We start from the raw sequence: 19581 nt of genomic DNA, 5'->3' as shown, positions 1-19581 counted from the left end.
GCGTATATTTGTGTATATGCATCTATGCATATGTGCAAAAAACCAAGCCCTGAATTTTTAAGATGTCAATTTAAATTATTATTGATTTAACTTTCATAAGCTTGTCACAGAAGAGGTTTGACTGAGTGTAGCTGAATTTATTATGTGCCAATCGAATTAACGCAGTACACAAGGAACTTTGTGCTTCGGGATGGCTCTGGGAATCTCCTTTTGATTTGGGGATTGCCATTTACCCATGCCTAGAAGGAAAGAATGATGGCTGAGGTGGTTGTGGGTAGACAATGACCTCATTAATCATTGTGATGTAGATATGGATTGTTCCTTGCAGTGACTCATTACAGAGTGCATCAAATAATAAACACTGACAGCTAGCTAGTAGTGAGTGAAGACTGACAGATGGTCAATAAATTCAGAACTGGCATATTTTTGTAAATTGATTGTAGGTTTGAAGGCTTGCAGTGCTTTTCACCACAACTTTAAATCACCAAAGTTGTCTTCCAGATTAAGCAATTAAAATTTAAATATGGAAAGTTCTAATCATTCAAGAATGGGATATTTCCTACTATCTTATGCCACTGAAATTTGCCCAATTATTTTTTACTAGAAAAAAAGTCATTTTTAGAGTTTATGCAAAAAAAAAAAAAAAAAAAAACCGTGGCTAAACTGCAGGCGCTTTTCTATGAGTGTCATAAAATATCTATGTATATGAATCTGTGGGACTTTTATCCTGGAAGATATTATTACCTCCAATCTAAATACACAAAGCTAAAAAGGAAACAAATGTGATATTTCAATAATGTGTGATACTTTCTAGAACATATTTTACAAGTGTAGATCTTCTGCCATGTACAATGTAGTTGCCATAGTGGATGTAGTTCCCTCTCTCATAACATCCAAAATTGCATGAGTATTATTTTAGTGGTTTGGGGAGATTTATAAAAAAAAAAAAAAAAAAAAAAGAACAAAAAAAACATTGATTCCAAAGCCTAGAGCAGTACATTCAATAAAGGCAACAAACCCGTCTTTGGTGTCTATCTTGTTCAGACAGCCTTTACCAGTTCCTCTCCTTAATAGTTCTGCTACAAAGCATAGACTATAAAAGAAATTCGTCTTCAAGGATGATAAGAAATTGCTCATTTAGCTCATTTTAGTAGTGGCAAATTTATGTTGAATATCAGCCATGAAATAAATACCCTAAATATTTTTTTCTTCCTGTCAGGTTCTATGTTGGATCTTTTCTATTTGTCCCTCCAGACATACTATTTCCCATCTATTAGGGATTTAATTATTCCCCTAAAATAATATATTCAAGTACTAAGCCCCAGTACCTATACATGTGACTTTATTTGGGAACAGAATCTTTGCAGGTGTAATCAAGTTTAAAACAAGTTCGTACTACATTCAGGTTTGCCCTAATTCAATATGACTGGTGTCCTTATAAAAAAAGGAGACAGAGACATAGACCTCTGAGGGAAAAGCCTCATGTGGTGACAGAGTCAGGGACTGATGCCTCAGCAAAACAAGGAACATCAAAGAATGCCAGCAAATTCCCAGAATCAAGAAGGAGACAAGGTGGCTGGGGAGATAGCTCAGTTGGTAGAGTGCAAGCACAAGGCCCTGAGTTTGATCCCCAGTACCGCAAAAAAAAAAAAAAAAAAAAGGAGACAAGGAAGGAGCCTGCACTCCAGGCTTCAGAAGAAGCATAGTTCTGCAGAAAACTTGGTATCAAACTTCTAACACACAGTTTCATGGAGCTAGGACACCCCTATGTCATTCTTCATTACGACAACCCTAAGAAATGGATATACTGTCCATACTACTTTGTACCCAGGACTTTGACTCACTAGGGCTGTAACTGAGATCTTCTTTCTCTTATGTGATTCAGTTAAGCTAAAATAAAACTTTGGCAGAAAATTAAGTTGCAGTGGGAGAAGAGGCCAGGGGTTCTTCTCTTGACGGGTTGCTTTGTCTGGTTTGGTCTTCTCCAAAAGGCTAAACCTCCTGCCAGATATCCCTCTTCAGACTTTCTGAACCACCTTATCCCCTTTGCTTATCAGACCTGTGGCTAGTAGTGGCTCCCAACACTGATCATCTATATTAAGTATCAATTGCTGCATAATAAATTACCATGAACCTAGTGACTTAAATTAACACATCCTTATTAACCCAAAGTTTCTATGGATCAGGAACCAAGCATGGCTTAGCTGGATCCTCCAATTCCTCCCAGGAAATAGCAATCAAGGAATTAACCAAGGTTGGAGTGCATCTGAAGGTTTAACTGAGAAAGGATCTACTTCAAGTTCACTTCAAGTTCACTTAGTTGGTTGTCATGTAGATTTAGTTCCTTTGGATTGTTGGACTGAGTTTTGTTGGACTTGGTTGACCAGACAGCATCCTTAATTCCTGTCATGTGGTCCTCTCCAAAATGACAACTTGTTTCACCAAAGTCATCAAGCCAGACAGAAGCCAACATCCACTGGCCAGACAGAAGTCAACATCTTTTGTCATTTGGTCATAGAAGTGGCATGCCATTGATTATAAACAACAGAATCAAAAGGATGTTACGTAAAGCCAGGAACACCACAAGTTGAGGATCATTGGGACCGTCGTAGAAGTTGCTTACCATTCCATCTCTTGTTAGAGTACTTACACCCTACCCACCTATTGAATGGTCCCCTCTTTGTGCTTTCTTCTTCCTTCCTTGAGATGCTATCTGTTACACAGGGTGAGAAACAGATTTTAATCACTCTTTTTTAGATGCACTGCAATGAATTATTGTTTACACTGAATAATATGCTGATTTCTAAGATTCACTGAACCTGATGGAAGCTACTATTATTGAGCATTCTCAATATATTGAGGCATCCAGGCCAACAAGGTCTATAAATTTAACAAACCATCTAAGCCATGGAATAAAACATTCTTCTGAAATAATTTACTTCTATAACTGATCAGATCAAAGAAGAATTAGTTCATGACAAATTGTGTAGGTTTTCTTTTCAAGGGACTGAGTAGATACCAGGATCGTGGGACTAGAACAACGAAGAAGGTAGTCAGTCATCAAGATCAATATTAATTCTGATCATGGAGAGAAGACAGAAGTCACACGTGAAGTGGCAACTTGTGTTGGCACCTCCAAGAGATAAAAACTAAAAACCAGTACACAAATCAAGAAAGGAGGATAGGACAACATACAGAGAAGCCTGGGAATTGTGAAGCCTGGCAAGAGTATAGGATAGGACTATTGATACAACAGGGAGAGAACCCTTCTGCCTTTAGAACCAGAGAATGGTAAGGAACTTCTATGCTGGTCCCAATGATCCCAAACTTGTGGTTAAGGATGCTGTCACATACATAGAAACCCTTTATAGGAGAAGCAGATGTATTAGTAAATCTCATAATAAGAAAATAAGTAAATGTGGCCTGATTTGTACTTTTTTATTTCCCAAGTAATAAAATATTATAAACATAATTTTAAAGAAAATACTACCATGCCAGAAGTAGAATTGGGGAAATACAATTCTTCTTAGCCCCAACACAAATGTCAATGTATCAACAACTCACTTCATAATTTTAATTTCTCCATCAACAATACAGAATATTCTGCATAATGGGGTATTGTGAAACCACATAAGACAATGAATCTAAAAGTACTTTGAAAAATAATAAGTATCAAGTAAATATTATTAAAAATATTTTTGAAAATTCAATCATGTGGTATATATTTATGACAGTTATAGGCCTCAGTAAAGTACAGTTTAATAGGCATCTACAAATGTCATTAAAATTTCAAAAGTCTAAAATTTTCTTTACTTGGCTTATAATTGGGCCATTTTAGTATCTATCAAACTAAAACATATGTAAAAATATATCAACTTAATGGCATTAGAATTTTTTTCTAAAATATGATTCAATGATTCCTGTCAGTTCAATATTGTGAAAAAATGGATATTTTCTAATATTTCTGACATAGTTTCCTTCCCCATAATTACATTCCTCCCTAGAAAATGGCATTTTAGAAGGAGAAAGGTGACAGAAGAATGTCCCTGAAGATGAACAAACTAACAAAAGATATAGAAGCTTTTTCTAAGAGTAGAAGACAAAAGGAGAGATGTGAATATTATTTTCTGCCACCCTAGCTTATGTCATTAGAAAGGCTGTTTGGTAAAAAGACACTAGATACTTCAGGAGGAAGATAATCTAAAGATTTAGATCTTTCAGCAGGGACAGGAATAGAAAAGACAGTGAAATTCTGGCATAAATTTCCCATGTACATCTATGAATACAGCACAGTGAATCTTACCATCTTGTACATCCACAAGACTGGGGTCCTAATTAGAATAAGATATATTCCATGCGTGTATAAATATATCAAAATAAACTTCACTGTCATGTATAGCAAAAAAGAACAAAGAAAATTTAAAAAGAGAGAGTTTAGATCTCTGTAGAGGGTCTTATTCCCTGCAAAGAAGAGACTACCCAGAATGCTTTCTGCCTCCATGATATAGCCACGGCACAAAAGTGTTGGTATGATGTCTTCACAAAAGGGACGTTCTTCACTAAAGTACCTGCCTTCCCTTGGGAGTGGTATTCCCCAGGGGAAATACTGGAAGTAGCTGAGAGGCAAGAGCTAGCCTGCCTAGCACGGGGCATGGTGGCAAAAGATCATGGTGCACTTTTGATGAAAAGCCTCAGCCAAGCAAACCTAGAACTTGGCCCCGACTCAGAGCATTCACAGAAATAAGGCAAGCCTAGGAGAGGCCTACTCAGCCCAGGAAATATACCAAGCGCCACCAGCTAGCAGGAAAAACGACAGGATGTCCTATGAGCAGCTGAAACAAAACATCTGTCACAGAGGCCAGCAAGGAAGTAAGTAAAAAGTCCAGAAAGGCCGCACATGAGTCTGAGCTCTCCACCCACACACTGAGAGAGGACACAAAGAGGTTCTCGTTGGGCCCACGTGACATCTTGAGAGTTAACAGACCAAAGAAGAAACATCTCAGAACAGAATTAAGCTAGGTAATGCCTCCCTACTTATCCAAAGGAAGCAGAGCTTAAGCTAGAAAAGACTGAAATACATTTACCTAGTAAGTTTACATTTTATCTAACACCCTGTAGGTCGATGTTATGAGGAACTTTAAATGAGTTACAGAGAAAATTTTGTACATCTGAGTATAGTGTATAAATGTTCAACCTTGTCACGTTCCCAAACCTGTTTCATGTATATATTTTAAAAGAAGTACCACATTAAAGACCCACAAAGAACTTAACCATTCAACAGCAGCAAACATAATTTGCATAAATTTCTGTCTTACTGTGGAATAACAGATTCTGTAATGAAGTTAAACATGAAAGGTACATTATATGTAACATACTTGTAACAATGTATGGCCCAAGACAAGCATCTTCAGGCCAGAATGCCTTCTTCTTTGAAATAGGGCAGTAGAAATGCAGTCCCTATGACTTATTCTCTAGTTCATAGGTTTTTTGAATACAGTAAGATAGAAATTTTGAACTAGAATGCCACATCAGCTTTGAGAAGTACCCATTAGAATAATATAAATAGGGAATAACTTAAAATGTAGCTGCTTTTTTTTCCAGCAGTTTTTTTTTTTTTTTGGTATTGGTTCTTTTAAGTTATACATGACAGTAGAATCCATTTTGATAAAATTACACATGCATGAAATATCTCTTATTTTAATTAGGGGTCCAATCTAGTGGATGTGCAAGATGGTAAGGTTCACTTTAGTATATTCACATATGTATAATAGAAGAGTTATGTCAGATTCTTTTCACTAACTTTCCTATTCTTATCCTCCCTCCTTTCCCTTCATTCCCCTTTGTCTAATCCTCTGAACTTCTATTCTACCCCTCACTCACACACACACTTATAGTTGGTCAGCTTTCACATATTAGAGAAAACATTTACCCTTTTGTTTTTTTTGGGATTGGTTTATTTCACTTAGCATGATAGTCTCCAGATCCACCCACTTACCAGCAAATGTCTTCAAGTCATTCTTCTTTAAAACTGAGTAATATTCCATTGTATATAAAACCACAATATCTTTATCCATTTATCTGGTTATAGGCACCTAAGTTGATGCCATAGCTTAGCATAACTTCTTATTTTTACTCCATTTCAAATAATTCTTTATGAAACCTATCAATATCAGAAACATTTGGAACATTTGGCAGATTTTAAAAAATAAATCAGAGACCATTTCTGAAAATGAGAAAAAATGCCCAATTTTCTGGCATCAGAAAATATTGGTAATCATGTTATTAGATACTTAGTCTAAAGTATTTTATCTTCGGAAGTCAATATGAAAATAAAGATGGAAAGAAAGGAAAAAAAATTGTATTCAAAATTTTTTTAAATATTACTTTAGGCTGGATGTGATGGTACAAGCCTATAATCCCAATAAGTAGGGAGGCTGAAGCAGGAGGATCACAAATTTGAGGATGGCCTCAGCAACTTAGTGATATATTACTTTAGAAGCCCACCTAGAACGTGTACCTCTGCAGGCAATATCAATAACAGTACAAACCAAGTACAAAAAAAAGTTTCAACTTTCTCTTTGATCAATGATCGCTGCACACAGGACCAATAATTGCTTTGGCTGATCTTTTTTTAATGAACAATTTGAACAAGTTCAAATAGTATTATTGATATTTTTCACAAAATCTATCAGTTTATTCAACAAAAAGCAAGACATGAAATATTCTAGCAATAATAACCACCTGTATGTTCCCTCAAGTGGCTTCATGTTTTCCCAAGGACCAATGGTAATTACTGGATTTTCAGCAGTGAACTAGCAGGAATGAATCTTAGATATGACAGGCTAAAAATCTCTACAAAAGAATCCAATTTTTGATTTCTAAAATATCTGTACATTTCCATTTCCTAGAGCAAAAGATGGATTACAGCTTAATACCCAACCAACAAGGCTACACACAAACCCCATGCAATAAACACAAAATAAAAATCACTTGATCCATCTATTTACCCCCTGAGAGTTTCTGAAGCATCTAACATCTACCTTTTGGGTAGTCTCTCCAAAATCAATGACATAATTGGTTTCTTGATTTTCAGTTCCAAAAGCTAGATATTAAATTAGGTGTAGTTTTAGTTGACAGTATTATATTTTGGTAGATGTTGTATATTTGAAGAAATTGCTAATAATTTCTAACATAAGTTTTAAAAGTCATTCTTTTTATATATATACATGTGTGTGTGTATGTGTGTGTGTGTGTGTGTGTGTGTATGTGAGAGAGAGAGATATTCGAAAAGCAAGAGAGTTAAACTTTTGCCTGTGTCTTCAGCAACAGGGCATGACTACTTTTGTAACTGGTACTAGCCGTGAACAAATTTTATAGAGTTAGTGTACAAGTTGGTGGAGAACATGTGGTTTAACTGGATAGAAAAGGTTGATTCAAAAACAAATAGACATTCTTGCTTTATATATTTGCTTTTACTCTTGCAACTACTTCTGTCTTCTCTCTTACCCCTCCAGTTGCTTCAGAAGTAAACAGAACATATTGGAAATAAATTTTCAGCAGCTTTGGGATAAGCTGTATGCTGACTGGTTACTTTAAATATTTTAATTTTTCTGAAAATTCATGTATGGTAAGTCACATTCACACCCAAAAATTTATAGTCCCTGAATAGCAATAATTCCTGCTTCTGCCACTGACTTACAGCTTGATTTTTTTTAATATCATGAAATTTAACACTGCTGCTTCTGGCAGGAAGGTAATCCCCTCGCTTATTTTCTCTTCCACGCTTAGTATTCACCAACTAGACTGATTAAAGAATTACTATGGCTGTGACTTATCACACATAGTACTGCTAACTAGCAAAGAAACTATTTAACTACAGAACAACAGTAATGTGATTACATAGAGAAGACAAATGAGACCATACTTGTTGGTCCTCTTGAATGTCAAATTCAGCTGTGCAATACTAACAGGAAAGTACAGACAAGATATCTCTGGAGGGTCACTCCACTATATTTTGTTTAATCCAAAAGGGCTCTTTTCTGATAAAGAACAGCCATCTTTTATTGTAGTCATTTCCAACAAGAGCTCAGTTATTTTTATGGAGTGAAACAAACAAACAAAAAAATAAAAAAAAAGGAGAAGAGTAGATTATATTTTTGCTTTAGTATTATCAGCCAGGATACTTAATAACTGATATTTTAGAAAGAAATTTGTCCATGTTTCAAAAAGTATTCCTTTTCAATTTGAACTTTATGAGCGAGATTTTTTGAGCAATGTCTTAGTATGGTAAAAATGACAGTGTATCAGGAATCCTACTTTGTATAGTCGTGGTCATAACCATTGGGACATGGTGGAGTACAGATAGACTGGTTACAATCAGACATTCTTTCTTATAATAAATTTCTTATACCCCTGAGGAAATTCCTTTTTTTTTTAATTCTGTTCTCTCCAGTTATTAAATATTTATAAAAATAACCATCACTTTCAATAGGATGTGCTATGTATTTTAATAGGTAAAGGCATTTTAAGATTTCATCTTAGGAAGTTCTAGGGAAGTATCAAGTATGACAACTTATTTGCCAATCCAAAGTTACCACACTGCATCTTCTATTCTATTTCCATCACTGTTTAAAAACAGAGGTCTAAAGCAATGGTTCTCAAATTTGAATGAGTAACAAAATTGCATAAGAAGCATCTCAGCAACAGAATTCTGGGCCCCTTCTTAGGGTTTCTGATTCACTAGAGCTGGCATTCAATAATTTGCATTTCTAACAAATTCCTAGGTGATACTGATGCTTCTGCAGGTACCACACTTAAAAAACTACTGTGATAAAAGATAGCTTTGTTCTGTGAATACACATAAAAATAGAAGCCATAAAAATACATAAAGGTGGCTATAGAATAAGATAAACTTACTTTTCTATATCTCTGCTCGTTTCAATGTCAACATTTGAAAGCTTTGCTAAAAAGTGATTTGGACCACAGCAAAAAGTCATACAGCCTGAGTTGCTTAGATGAATTACATGCTTAGCAAGAGAGATGTTTGGCAAGATATCAACATTAGATCATTGTACCATAAACTGTATTTTCTCCAGCACACAACAGATAGTAGTCCAGCTAACTCAATAAAAACAATATTAACGCTGCTACATTACCAGACAATCACATTCCCATTAGCATCAACCTCTGTGAAAGGTATTCCCAAGCTGGAATTTAGCCAAACTCCTTCAGACAATCTCAACTTACAGCACAATGCAATTTGGAAATGTCCATATGGCAATAAATGTGGCTACAGAATATTGCACAAGCCTTTGCTCTTCTTCTTCGTGTGACAGAGAGAACTGAGCATCTGAGAATGAGTCAATGGTAATATTCATATATACATATGTGTATGTATGCATGTGTGTATACATGTATGCTTATACCTATATATCAATACATATATATGGAACATATTATCATAATCTTTGGCCCTATAGTCACAGAAAAACAAGGATTCTTTCTTCTGAAATTGAATACAGAAGCATTTTATCACTGTAGTCACTAATAATAATTCTTGCCTGTGCTTGGGCAGATATAAGAGGAAGGAAAAGGGAGAAGATTACAGGAAGTGTTTCTCATATTGTGTAACTGGACACATTTTTTTTTCCCACAAAGAGATTGCTTACACCATTTTCTTCTATTTGGTGAAATGAAAGAACTAACGCTGACTACATTAAAGCAGAAATATTTAAAACCTGATAGATTCTACAGTGAAGTCTGTTCTCATTTTTCCTCTGCTGTATACATCAGTTAGAAGACTGTAGTGGACTTCTCATAAGAACCAACTTTTTCTTTTCTCTTGCCTTTTAGCATTATCCTTCAAGTACAGCCACCTGCTCAGACAATCAACATGACTTTCTATGACTTCTCAGTAAATGAAGCTCACTCCACTAACCCAAGGGTACTGTCAATCTAAAATATCGATATGAAAGCTTGAATTGCACATTTTATGATCAGCCAACTGTACTTAGGCAGTAGCCATATTTAGAAGAGAGCCATTTTCTCATCTTTTAATATCATATTCGACTATGCCCTCTCACCAGTATTAGAAACCTATCATTTTGCATATTAAATGCAACATTACTGAAAATGTAGCAGAATAAATTGGCGACTCTTTTTCTACCCAAAGGAATTTCAGTTGTTATTTCTTTCAGATAGAAATTTCCAGAAAACAGCCTAATGATTTTTAAAGTGTCTCCATAGAAATGTGACTAAAAAACATGAAATTAGCAAGCATATATCCCATGCCACTGACTCTGTGATAATTCTGCCAAATGACTCTCTTTTTAAAAAACACTTCCTCTCCTGATATGTTTATTGCAGAGATGGTTTACATTGGTAAAGGGAGAAGAAATTTCTCCCAACTCTTTTCAGCCTTTGGTAAAAGGCTTGGAAGATTTTACTGCATATTCTACCATTAACCTGCCATTTGTCAACATGAGAGGTTGTAAGATAGTTCCCTAAAGACAGAGCATTCCTATTCAATAAGGTAGGACAGCATTAAGTCAGATGGTGGTATTTTAATTTGTGTTTTGCCCTTTACCTAAGTCAAGGTTTTAAATATCCATCCCACTACAAGAAGTGCAGCTTAAACAGAAGCTAAATCATATGCAAAATGGACTGCATTTTGGCAAATACTGTGTTTTCCACCATCTTAAATGTGAAATGGTTCTGTTCTGACTCTATCCTTTAAAAAAATATCAACTCAAAATCACCTCAAACAATGCTATTGACCCACTATAACTCAGGTATTTCTTGCCTGTCATAATACTGAACTTAGGAAGTCTGTCTTTGGTCTGGTGAAAGTACAGTAGAGAATTTTTCAACAAAGTCATAAGCACAACACATGCAGGAGATATTAGATGAAATTAGCCGTATTTGGTCAAAGCAATTCTGATATAATTTTAAATCAATATCAATCTTGGAATCATAAGAGCTGACTTTGTTATGAAGATCCATTCCTTGCTATTTATGGAAGGCTCATTATTTCTCTGATCTTCAGTTCCAATCATGAAAAGGGTGAGCATAATGGTGCCTCCTTATAACATTCCTATGGTCATCAAAAAAGATAATGTGCCCGGAAAGGTGGCACATGTCTGGGTTCCCAGCGGCTCCAGAGGCTGAGGCAGGATCACAAGTTCAAAGCCAGCCTGGGCAACAGCGAGGTGGTAAGCAATTCAGTGAGACTCTAAGTAAAATACAAAATAGGGTTGGGAATATGGCTCAGTGGTTGAGTACCCCTGAGTTCAATCCCCGGTACCCAAAACAAAACAAAACAAAAGAATACTTATAAGATCACTCCAAAAAGGTTGAAATTCTTCTGTCCCTTTCTATCTCATTTTTCCCCTGCTGTCACAGATGTACAGACCTCTGGACAATTTCAACAATGACTCATGGCTTTAACTACCACCAGCTCCCATGTTTCCATTTTCCATTTAAAATCCTACCCCAGCCCATGCCAACGGGGTACTTCCTAGGTCCACTCTACCGTCATCCTCAGGCTCCTCAAACCCTACCGGTCAAAATGGGAATCGATTCCCACTTCCTCTAAAAATCTTCCAGTTTTCTTGCATTCCCTTCCCTTTAACTACAAGTACCATCCATTGCTATCCAATACTCTCTTACTCCACCATCTATATCTCCAGCCTTGCTAGTTCTGTCACTGATACTGCCCAGTTATTTTTGTCTGGATCACTATTGTCACTGTGGAGGTTTCAGTTCTTGCTTCTTCTCTCCTACATTAAGAGAAAGTGTTATCAACATAGCTCCTTAATCTCAGTCCACCCATTCCATATCATCCTTGACACTGCTGCCAAAATGCTTGCATTAAGCACACAGCCGATTAGGCCATACCTTGTTTGAAATCCTATCACCTTGAGGTAAAATACTAATTCCTCCATGCAGACTTGCCCATATCTGGCCTACTTATGGAGCAAACTCTCCCTTCTAGAACTCCTCAAAAGCACCTCAGAGTTCCACTAAACCTTTTGCTTCCATCACTCTCTCTTATCCCAGTACTTAATTTTTTTCCTCTCACTCTTTTTTGTTATTATTATTATTATTATGTGATTCATTGTACATAAATGGGGTACGACTATCATTTCTCTGGTTGTACACAAAGTAGAGTCACACCATTTGTGTAATCACACATGTACATAGGGTAATGATGTTTGTCTCATTCCATTATCTTTCTTCCCCCCCCACACCCCATTTCCCTCTATGCAATCCACCCTTCCTCCATTCTTCCCTTTGCTCCCTCTCTGCCTTATGTATCACCATTCTTTTATCAGAGAAAACATTCAGCCTTTGGTTTTTCGGGATTGGCTTATCTCACTTAGCATGATATTCTCCAACTCCAACCATTTACCTGCAAATGCCATCATTTTATTCTTCTTTAAAACTGAATAGTATTCCATTGTGCAGATATACCACACTCTTGAAGAAATATAATGTAGATACTCTTCCAAGAAGCTTTGCCTCAGACTGAGATCAGGGTATCCCTCTATGTTGCCCATTCAGCCTCCTTCCCCCCTTATTATGCATAACACAGTCTTTTAATTCTTGTTTATTTTTCTCTCTCAATATGTGAATATTATTTTTTCTTTCAGTATCTAATTTATTATCAATTATGTTGCCAAAATATTATATATATATATTCCTTAAGTGATTGCTGAGTAGAAAAATAAAATTTTACTAGTCCTTTGTCTTTCTTATTCCTTGGGTTTTGTTAAAAAATAATTAAAATGTTTTGAACAACTTTATTAATGATACCTATCTACTAACATACACATTCAAAAGCAAAATTTCATAGATAAAAATCTCAGAGTTAGAAATCTCAATGCTAAGGTAGTAAGTTAATTCTTGTCTGATTTGATCATAATGATTTCAGCAATAGAAACACTGGTTTTCATAACACTGAAATAAAGATTAACAGTAATCTTGCCCCATTCCCAAATACACTGCAGGTTAAGAAATCTTTTCTTTGGTAAAAAAAATTACTTGATGCTCTAAAATTGAAGTTGACATTGGATATTTCTTTTATACTTAAGATCACATTCTTATCTAGTGATTTTCACAAGTTTGAATGATAATAAATTTTAAATGTGATAAAGCTTTACTTTTTCAGAAGATGTATTTCATGCCAAAATATGACTCTCTACCTTCATATATTTTCCAAATTTTTATACCAAAAAAAATTAAATCCTAGTTTAAAATTTCATTTTGTTTTCTTCTGTCTGACAATGCAAACAGTGACCATCTCTAGCTCATTGTTCAGGGAAACAGGGAAGTTCTTGTAAGGAAGATGCTTTTTAAAGGTAACTCCCTTATGTCATAAAATGATGTTCAAAAGAAATAAAGTAAGGAAAAGGAAGCTGGACACTATGGAGCATTCTTTCTTAATGTACACAAGTGTAGCAGTCAGACGGGAACAGGAAAGCAAAGCATAATTAAGTAGGTCCAGAAATCGTATTGCAATTGACGAAAACAACTTAAGGTCAAGGCTCAGATTTACCAATTGTTTTCTATAAATAGCTGTCCTGAGGATGCTGCCTCTTTTTTCATCCTCTGACCACACCCACATCACACTAACTACATTCTCAGAAAAATAGGAGTGTTTTAAGTAAATTAATTCACTGCTATCATATGCCCAGGGCTTCACATTTACATCCAAAGCTAAACTCCACAATATTTTTTTAAGGGAAAAAAAAAAATACAGAGAATGTTGAGATGTTTTCAATGATGTCTTTTAAGGAAAGTGCAATAGAACTGAATTTTGGTAAAAACTTCCTCCAAACAGTCTTAGACACTCTTGTCATTAAACATTTTGTTAAATTCCCTGCTGCTTAAGCAATAGTCAACTGCTAAGCAGAAAATTCTTTAAGTATTAAAGTAATCCCCTCAACAGTTCTCTGATTAACAGTTAAAATGCCCTGTGAGGTGGGTTGTTGATATCACCATTTCTACATAAAGACAAAGGGAGATGATGAAACTGATAGAAAAAATACTCAGAATCCACAGTCCCCAGCTTCTCCAGCTGAAGGTGTGATTCTTTCAGCAACCCCTGGGAAAGAAAACAAATAGAACTGACACAATTGATAATATAGTCAGAGCCCGTATATTTAAATATGCAATCTTTCTATAGCATTAGCACACATGTCCATCATTCTTAAAAATGAAGGGAAGAAATATTCATAGAAAAAAACTCGGCTATAGTCTATATTAAATCCCTTTGGGTTTACTTTCGCAATCATGTAAAAATTAATTCACTATCTTCATAGGTTCAGGTATTTGTGTTCAAGTACAAAACATTAATTGAGGTTTTAAATCACTATATAGTATATCATAAGGTAGCTTTCTGAAGTTTCTGTGCTATATATTATTAGAAACTTTAATTTTCCAAGCTTAAAATACTAAAGTCCTTACAACATGACCTCAGAGAAATCTTACAACACATCTCCGTGATGGCAAGAGTAAAGGAAAAGGAAAGAAAAATGAGAGGAAAAAGGGGAGAAAGTGGCAGGAAAGGAGGAAGGAAGAGAAAACAAAAGGAAGAAAAAATAAAGAAGAGACCTCATTCCTAATTGGTCAGATCTTTTTTGAAGATAGTGGTTAAGTCATTGATTTTAAAATAATGATTTGTGGGAGAGAGAGAAAAGGAGAAAAGTGATACATGATGTAGACAGATGTTCTCATTTTGATGACATGGTGTTATAACCCTAAGCACACGCATATTCTTTGGACTGGAATAAAGGGCGTGACATTACACGGAAACCTAAATCCCTCATGAGATAGTAATTTACCAGAAATTAATTAAATTGCAAGAGAAGTAAAACCCTTGTTATTTACAGAATAGGTCCAAGATCAGATTTTGGATTTCTCTGAATTTTTATTGGATAAAAATTTTTATTGAACAAAAACAAGAAAAATTCGAATCAAATATACTAGGAGGTAATCTAAAACTTTCATTAGAAAGAAATTAGCTTCTTTTTTTTTTATACCTTATTTTTCCCTGTGATGCTGAGGATGAGACCTAGGGCAATATTCTTCCCTCGGTCCCCCAAAATTGATACCTTTTAATAATGATAAACAAATACCAATATTAGTAATGATAAACAAAGATCAAATATTGACAAATTAGAACATTAAGAAGTGTCTTCAAATTTCCACAAAATACTGTAAATATTTATAGGTTTCTATCATATGCTCTTAGGCAGGCCTTGCGTGTCACACCATCACAACTAGTTGTCATTCTACCCCACACTCTCTCTCACCTCACTCTTTTATTTCTTTCATTTTTCTTATCACTGTTTTAAACTTTCTTCCATTTCTTTTTAGTAGTTTTCTTGCCCAGCTCCCATCCCCCAAGAATGTATACACTACAAATGTGGGACCACGTCCTGCTTCTTAAATTCTGTTTCCCCAGGACACTACCATGTACCTGGCACAGTAGTAACTCAGGCAATGATTTAAATCTCCTTTCACATATTTACTTGTTGACTTAAAATACCTTGTTATATTATCATGATGATCTTCTGTATGAAATCAAATATTTCTTTAATATCCTGTTTTAGTTAGCTTTTTCGCTGCTGTGACCAAATGATCGGACCAGCACAATTGTGGAGGAGGAAGGGTTCATCTGAGGGCTCATGGTTTGAGAAGTCTTAGTCCATCAAAGGCTGGCTCCATTCCTTGGGGCTCGAGATGAGGTAGAACATCATGGTGGAAGAGTGTGGCAGAGGGAAGCAGCTCATATCATCAGGAAGCAGAAGAGAGTCTCCACTCCCAGATACAAAATATATACCCTATAGCCATGCCTCCATTTCAATCTCTACCAGCCACACCCTACCACCTCAATATCCTATCAGGGATTAATTCATTGATTGGGTTAGACTTTTACAACCTAATCATTTCTCCTCTGAACCTTCCTGCATTGTCTCACACATGAGCTTCTTGGGGACACCTCACATCCAAACCATAACACATCTCAACGTGTACTCGGATATTCAAGCCTAGGCCCGTGAGTTCTTTTCATCAGAGAATGTTTCCCTTATGAATTTTCCTCGGAGGTGCCTGAAATGAAATGCACTGGCTGCCCCAGATCCCAATACCAGCACCAGCTCTCTAGCAGCAGCTGCTCCAGGCTGCCCACTGTTGGAGGAAAGTAGGCACCATCATGCCATCCTGCTGAGAAGACTGTTTCCGGACCCTCCCCCGCAATCAACACAGAGAAATGGGCAGGGCCGCTAACATCAGGTTCCACTGAAATGACTCTTGCTATCCTCCTAGTCTTTAGAAAAAGAAAAAAGAAGAAGAACAAAAGAAAGGAGGGAGAATGAGAGCAAACACAGTTGAGGAAAAGAGGCGTGGTAGCTGTTCCCTAAGCCATCAATTGCCACGGTTACTTTTGGCAGAGAGCAAAAGAAAAAGGGCCAGACGGTAGCTGCCTGAAGCTTTTGTACTTCTGCCCAGACTGGGGAAAATGATGGGATTAAATAAAAATGCCAGTGATAACAAAAAGGAAATCTTCCCAATAGTTTTCCTTGCCTGAAGGATGAACTGCTTGAAGCACTGACCTCCCTGCCTGTCTCAATGAGGTCAAGAAACTGACTGTCACTCCTACAATTATGATTAATGTAGCTCCCGCTGGTGACATATTTCTAACCACGGTCTCTGGAGTGCAGCAAGACTCAGTTGCCTGGTGGTGTGTTGAGTCATTGCTCTGGCAAAAGATCTATTTGCTAGAGCTACAGGCTTAGCTTTCAATAAGGCATCCTCTTGATTCTTTGCTGCGACGTCCTATCATGAAAGAACAGAGAGCCCAGTATAAAGAATGACTGCTAAGAAGGATAAAACATTAAATTAATTTTAAAAAAGCTTTTGTACTGAGCGGCAAAATGCAGCATAATGAATAATTAAACAATTAATAATGTAATCCTCTTAAAAGCACAGAACCACTATGCGAGAAGATTAAGTGTTTAACAGTTTCCAGTATAATGCAAATGGTAAGGATGAGCCTTTCTTTCCCCCACTTTTTAGGGTAATAGAATTGAAAGCACATTTCTGGATTTTAATTAAATACTATTAAATTTTCAGTAATAAGCCGAGAACAACAGTGCTACAATATGGAAGGATTATTAAATACAAAGGTAAGTACACAATAGCAACACACTCACAAGTCTTAGTTCTGTTTTCATAAAAAGAAGTGACTTTGAAAGGGCATGTTCTATTTCTAAGCTACTGCAGTGTGCGTCACCAAACATCAAATTAAGTGCTAATCTGTGGTAATGACTATAAGATTGGGATTTAGAATGATTTATTTCAGTGACAGCCCAATCATCAAAAAAGAACTTGAAAAACAATGTAGAAAAGTGGTAGAATTATAAAACAAAGCAAAGCCCCCGAAGGCTATCACATTCACAAACCTATAATGAATAGTCCCCATGACACAGAATCTGTGTTCCTATGATTCTATTTTCACTGTTTCCTAAGCATCATAGGTAAGGATGAGCTTCACTCAATTTCCGCCAAAAGCAAAATGAGAGGATTCAGGTGAACCTGAGGAGCAGAGCAAGGGAGAAGACTTAAGGAGGTTCTTCTAGGACCAACAGAGAAGCAGGAGAGGAAAATGACAGGTCAGGGTACAATGCTCAAAGTCCCCAGCTCAACCTGCTAATGTGGAAAGCTCTGAAGCACAAATTATTGATTGAGTTTGCTCTGCCACCTGGTAAGTGACTCTAGCAGCCCAAGGTAATCCCAAGAAGAAGGAACAGAGCAGGCCGAGGTATCACTGTGCAGTAAATGGGATTCCAGAGATCCTGGCAGAGTACCACCAATATCTCTACATAGTTGAAGTGAAGAAATAGCTTTATCTTTACTTTCTCATGAACTAGTTTATCTGTGTTGTCATTAACTCTATTTTAAATTAAAAATGCTAGCTAAACCCAGCCTCAATCTTTATATTCCACTTGTCTCCTCTTTCCCATGAAAATTTATTCCCATCACCAATTTGAACTTCCAGCAGAAGGGATTTTAAAAAGTTAATAGTATTTTGCTTGACACTGTGGTATCTGGCCTCAAGTAACCTGCCACCCAGGACTGAAAGCTGAGACTGAGAGGCCTGCCTGTAACTCAACCCCTCCCACACTCGCATGACTTTCCCCCTTAATTTCCGATTCCAGAGTATCACTAGAGCTCAGTCTTACCAAGAAGAGAGATTCTGTTTCATCCCCACCATTCTTCCTCTGAATTACGACTTTATTGCTTGGTATTTAGTTACTGCCCATGAAATCCTAGGGGATGTGCTCACATAAAACCTGTTGAGAGTCCAGCATCCAAACTACTGCTGCGTCTGCTGTCAGTTCCACACCCCAGGCTCCTTTCTTTCCTGTATCTCTACGTGGAGCATAGGTTGGTCTCTCACAGAGGGCAGATTCTCCTATCATGTTCCTGATGGTAGCAGACCACATATGTAGCTACTTCCTAAAAGATAATGCCAGTTGTGGTTCTAAAAGAATCACAGTTCTTTTTCTTTTCCAAAGAGAGTAAGTTGTTGAAGTCATTCAGGAAGCAATGATTGGGGCAGGGGGTGTCCAAATGGGAGAGAAATATATGAAATATTCCATTATAAAAGAATATTTACAAGTTTAGAACAAGGTTTACTCCATAAGCCTTCTCTCTAGGGTGTAATTATTCAGACACATTCAGACTTAAGAGACAAGTTTATCTAGAAATGAAGGGCAATTCTTCTACTATACACATTTTAACCACAGAACATAAGTTAAAGTAAAATTATTTAATATTGAAGCTATGCTATATAAATAAAATCTAAGAATCATATTGGATGAAAGACCAAGTAAAGTGGTCATGGTTAATTTAAAAAGAAGATGCATAGCTTAATTGATTACTTTGTTTATCGATAATAACCAAAAGACAGTTAAACATTATATTATTAAGGTAAATGTCTTAATGCATAAAATGTTACCCTTGGAATTGCCTGAGAATTCTTTATTTTGAATTTATTTTTTAAAAGTTTATCCTAAAGTGAAGTTGCTGGATCTTACATCTCCTATCTCCACCATGTGGTAGAGCAGGGTTGCTACATATCATCACTACAGAGTCAGAGGCCACTAAGTTAAGGCAAAATCTGATTTTCAGTAGGTGTTTGAGGTCCAGAAAATGGTGGGGTGGATGAAAAACCACCTGATCATTGAGGCAAAGAAGAATCAAAAGCACAGGCAGGACCAGACGCTGGAGAAGACCAATGTGATGGGAATTCATTGAATCTATGGGATAAATCAGGCAACAAACCCAGTGGGAATTAAGGAGCAGGCAGAAGCAGAGACAGGTGGTATACAGCTGATTTAGCATCTTTACAGCTGGAGTTCTCTTTAGAGCCTATTCCCCTGTAGGATAGATCTATTGGTTTTGAAGTTATGGCTTTCTGAGACCAATCGCCATGTGGTATAGCAGAAAGTTCTTCGACTTTAAATCAGAAAGGTCTGCATCCTGCTTTCGGTTCTGACTTCATTACTTGCATAA

At 36.4% G+C, this 19581-nt stretch overlaps 1 long non-coding RNA gene across 1 annotated transcript in view; it reads right to left on the bottom strand.

Annotated features, from left to right (window-relative positions):
- The window catches only part of LOC306659681, a 66114-nt gene extending 47704 nt beyond the window's left edge, over window positions 1–18410 (bottom strand). The window contains exon 1 of the long non-coding RNA XR_013763383.1: window positions 18246–18410. This is a non-coding gene — a long non-coding RNA (uncharacterized lncRNA). The remainder of the gene's footprint in view (window positions 1–18245) is intronic.
- Between the last annotated feature and the right edge of the window lie 1171 nt (window positions 18411–19581).

The sequence above is a fragment of the Sciurus vulgaris genome (assembly GCF_902686455.1).
Source record: "Sciurus vulgaris genome assembly, chromosome: 4".
In the NCBI taxonomy this organism is placed as follows: Eukaryota; Metazoa; Chordata; class Mammalia; order Rodentia; family Sciuridae; genus Sciurus; species Sciurus vulgaris.
Note: the sequence above shows the minus strand (reverse complement) of the source record. Positions and strands in the feature narration are given on the sequence as shown.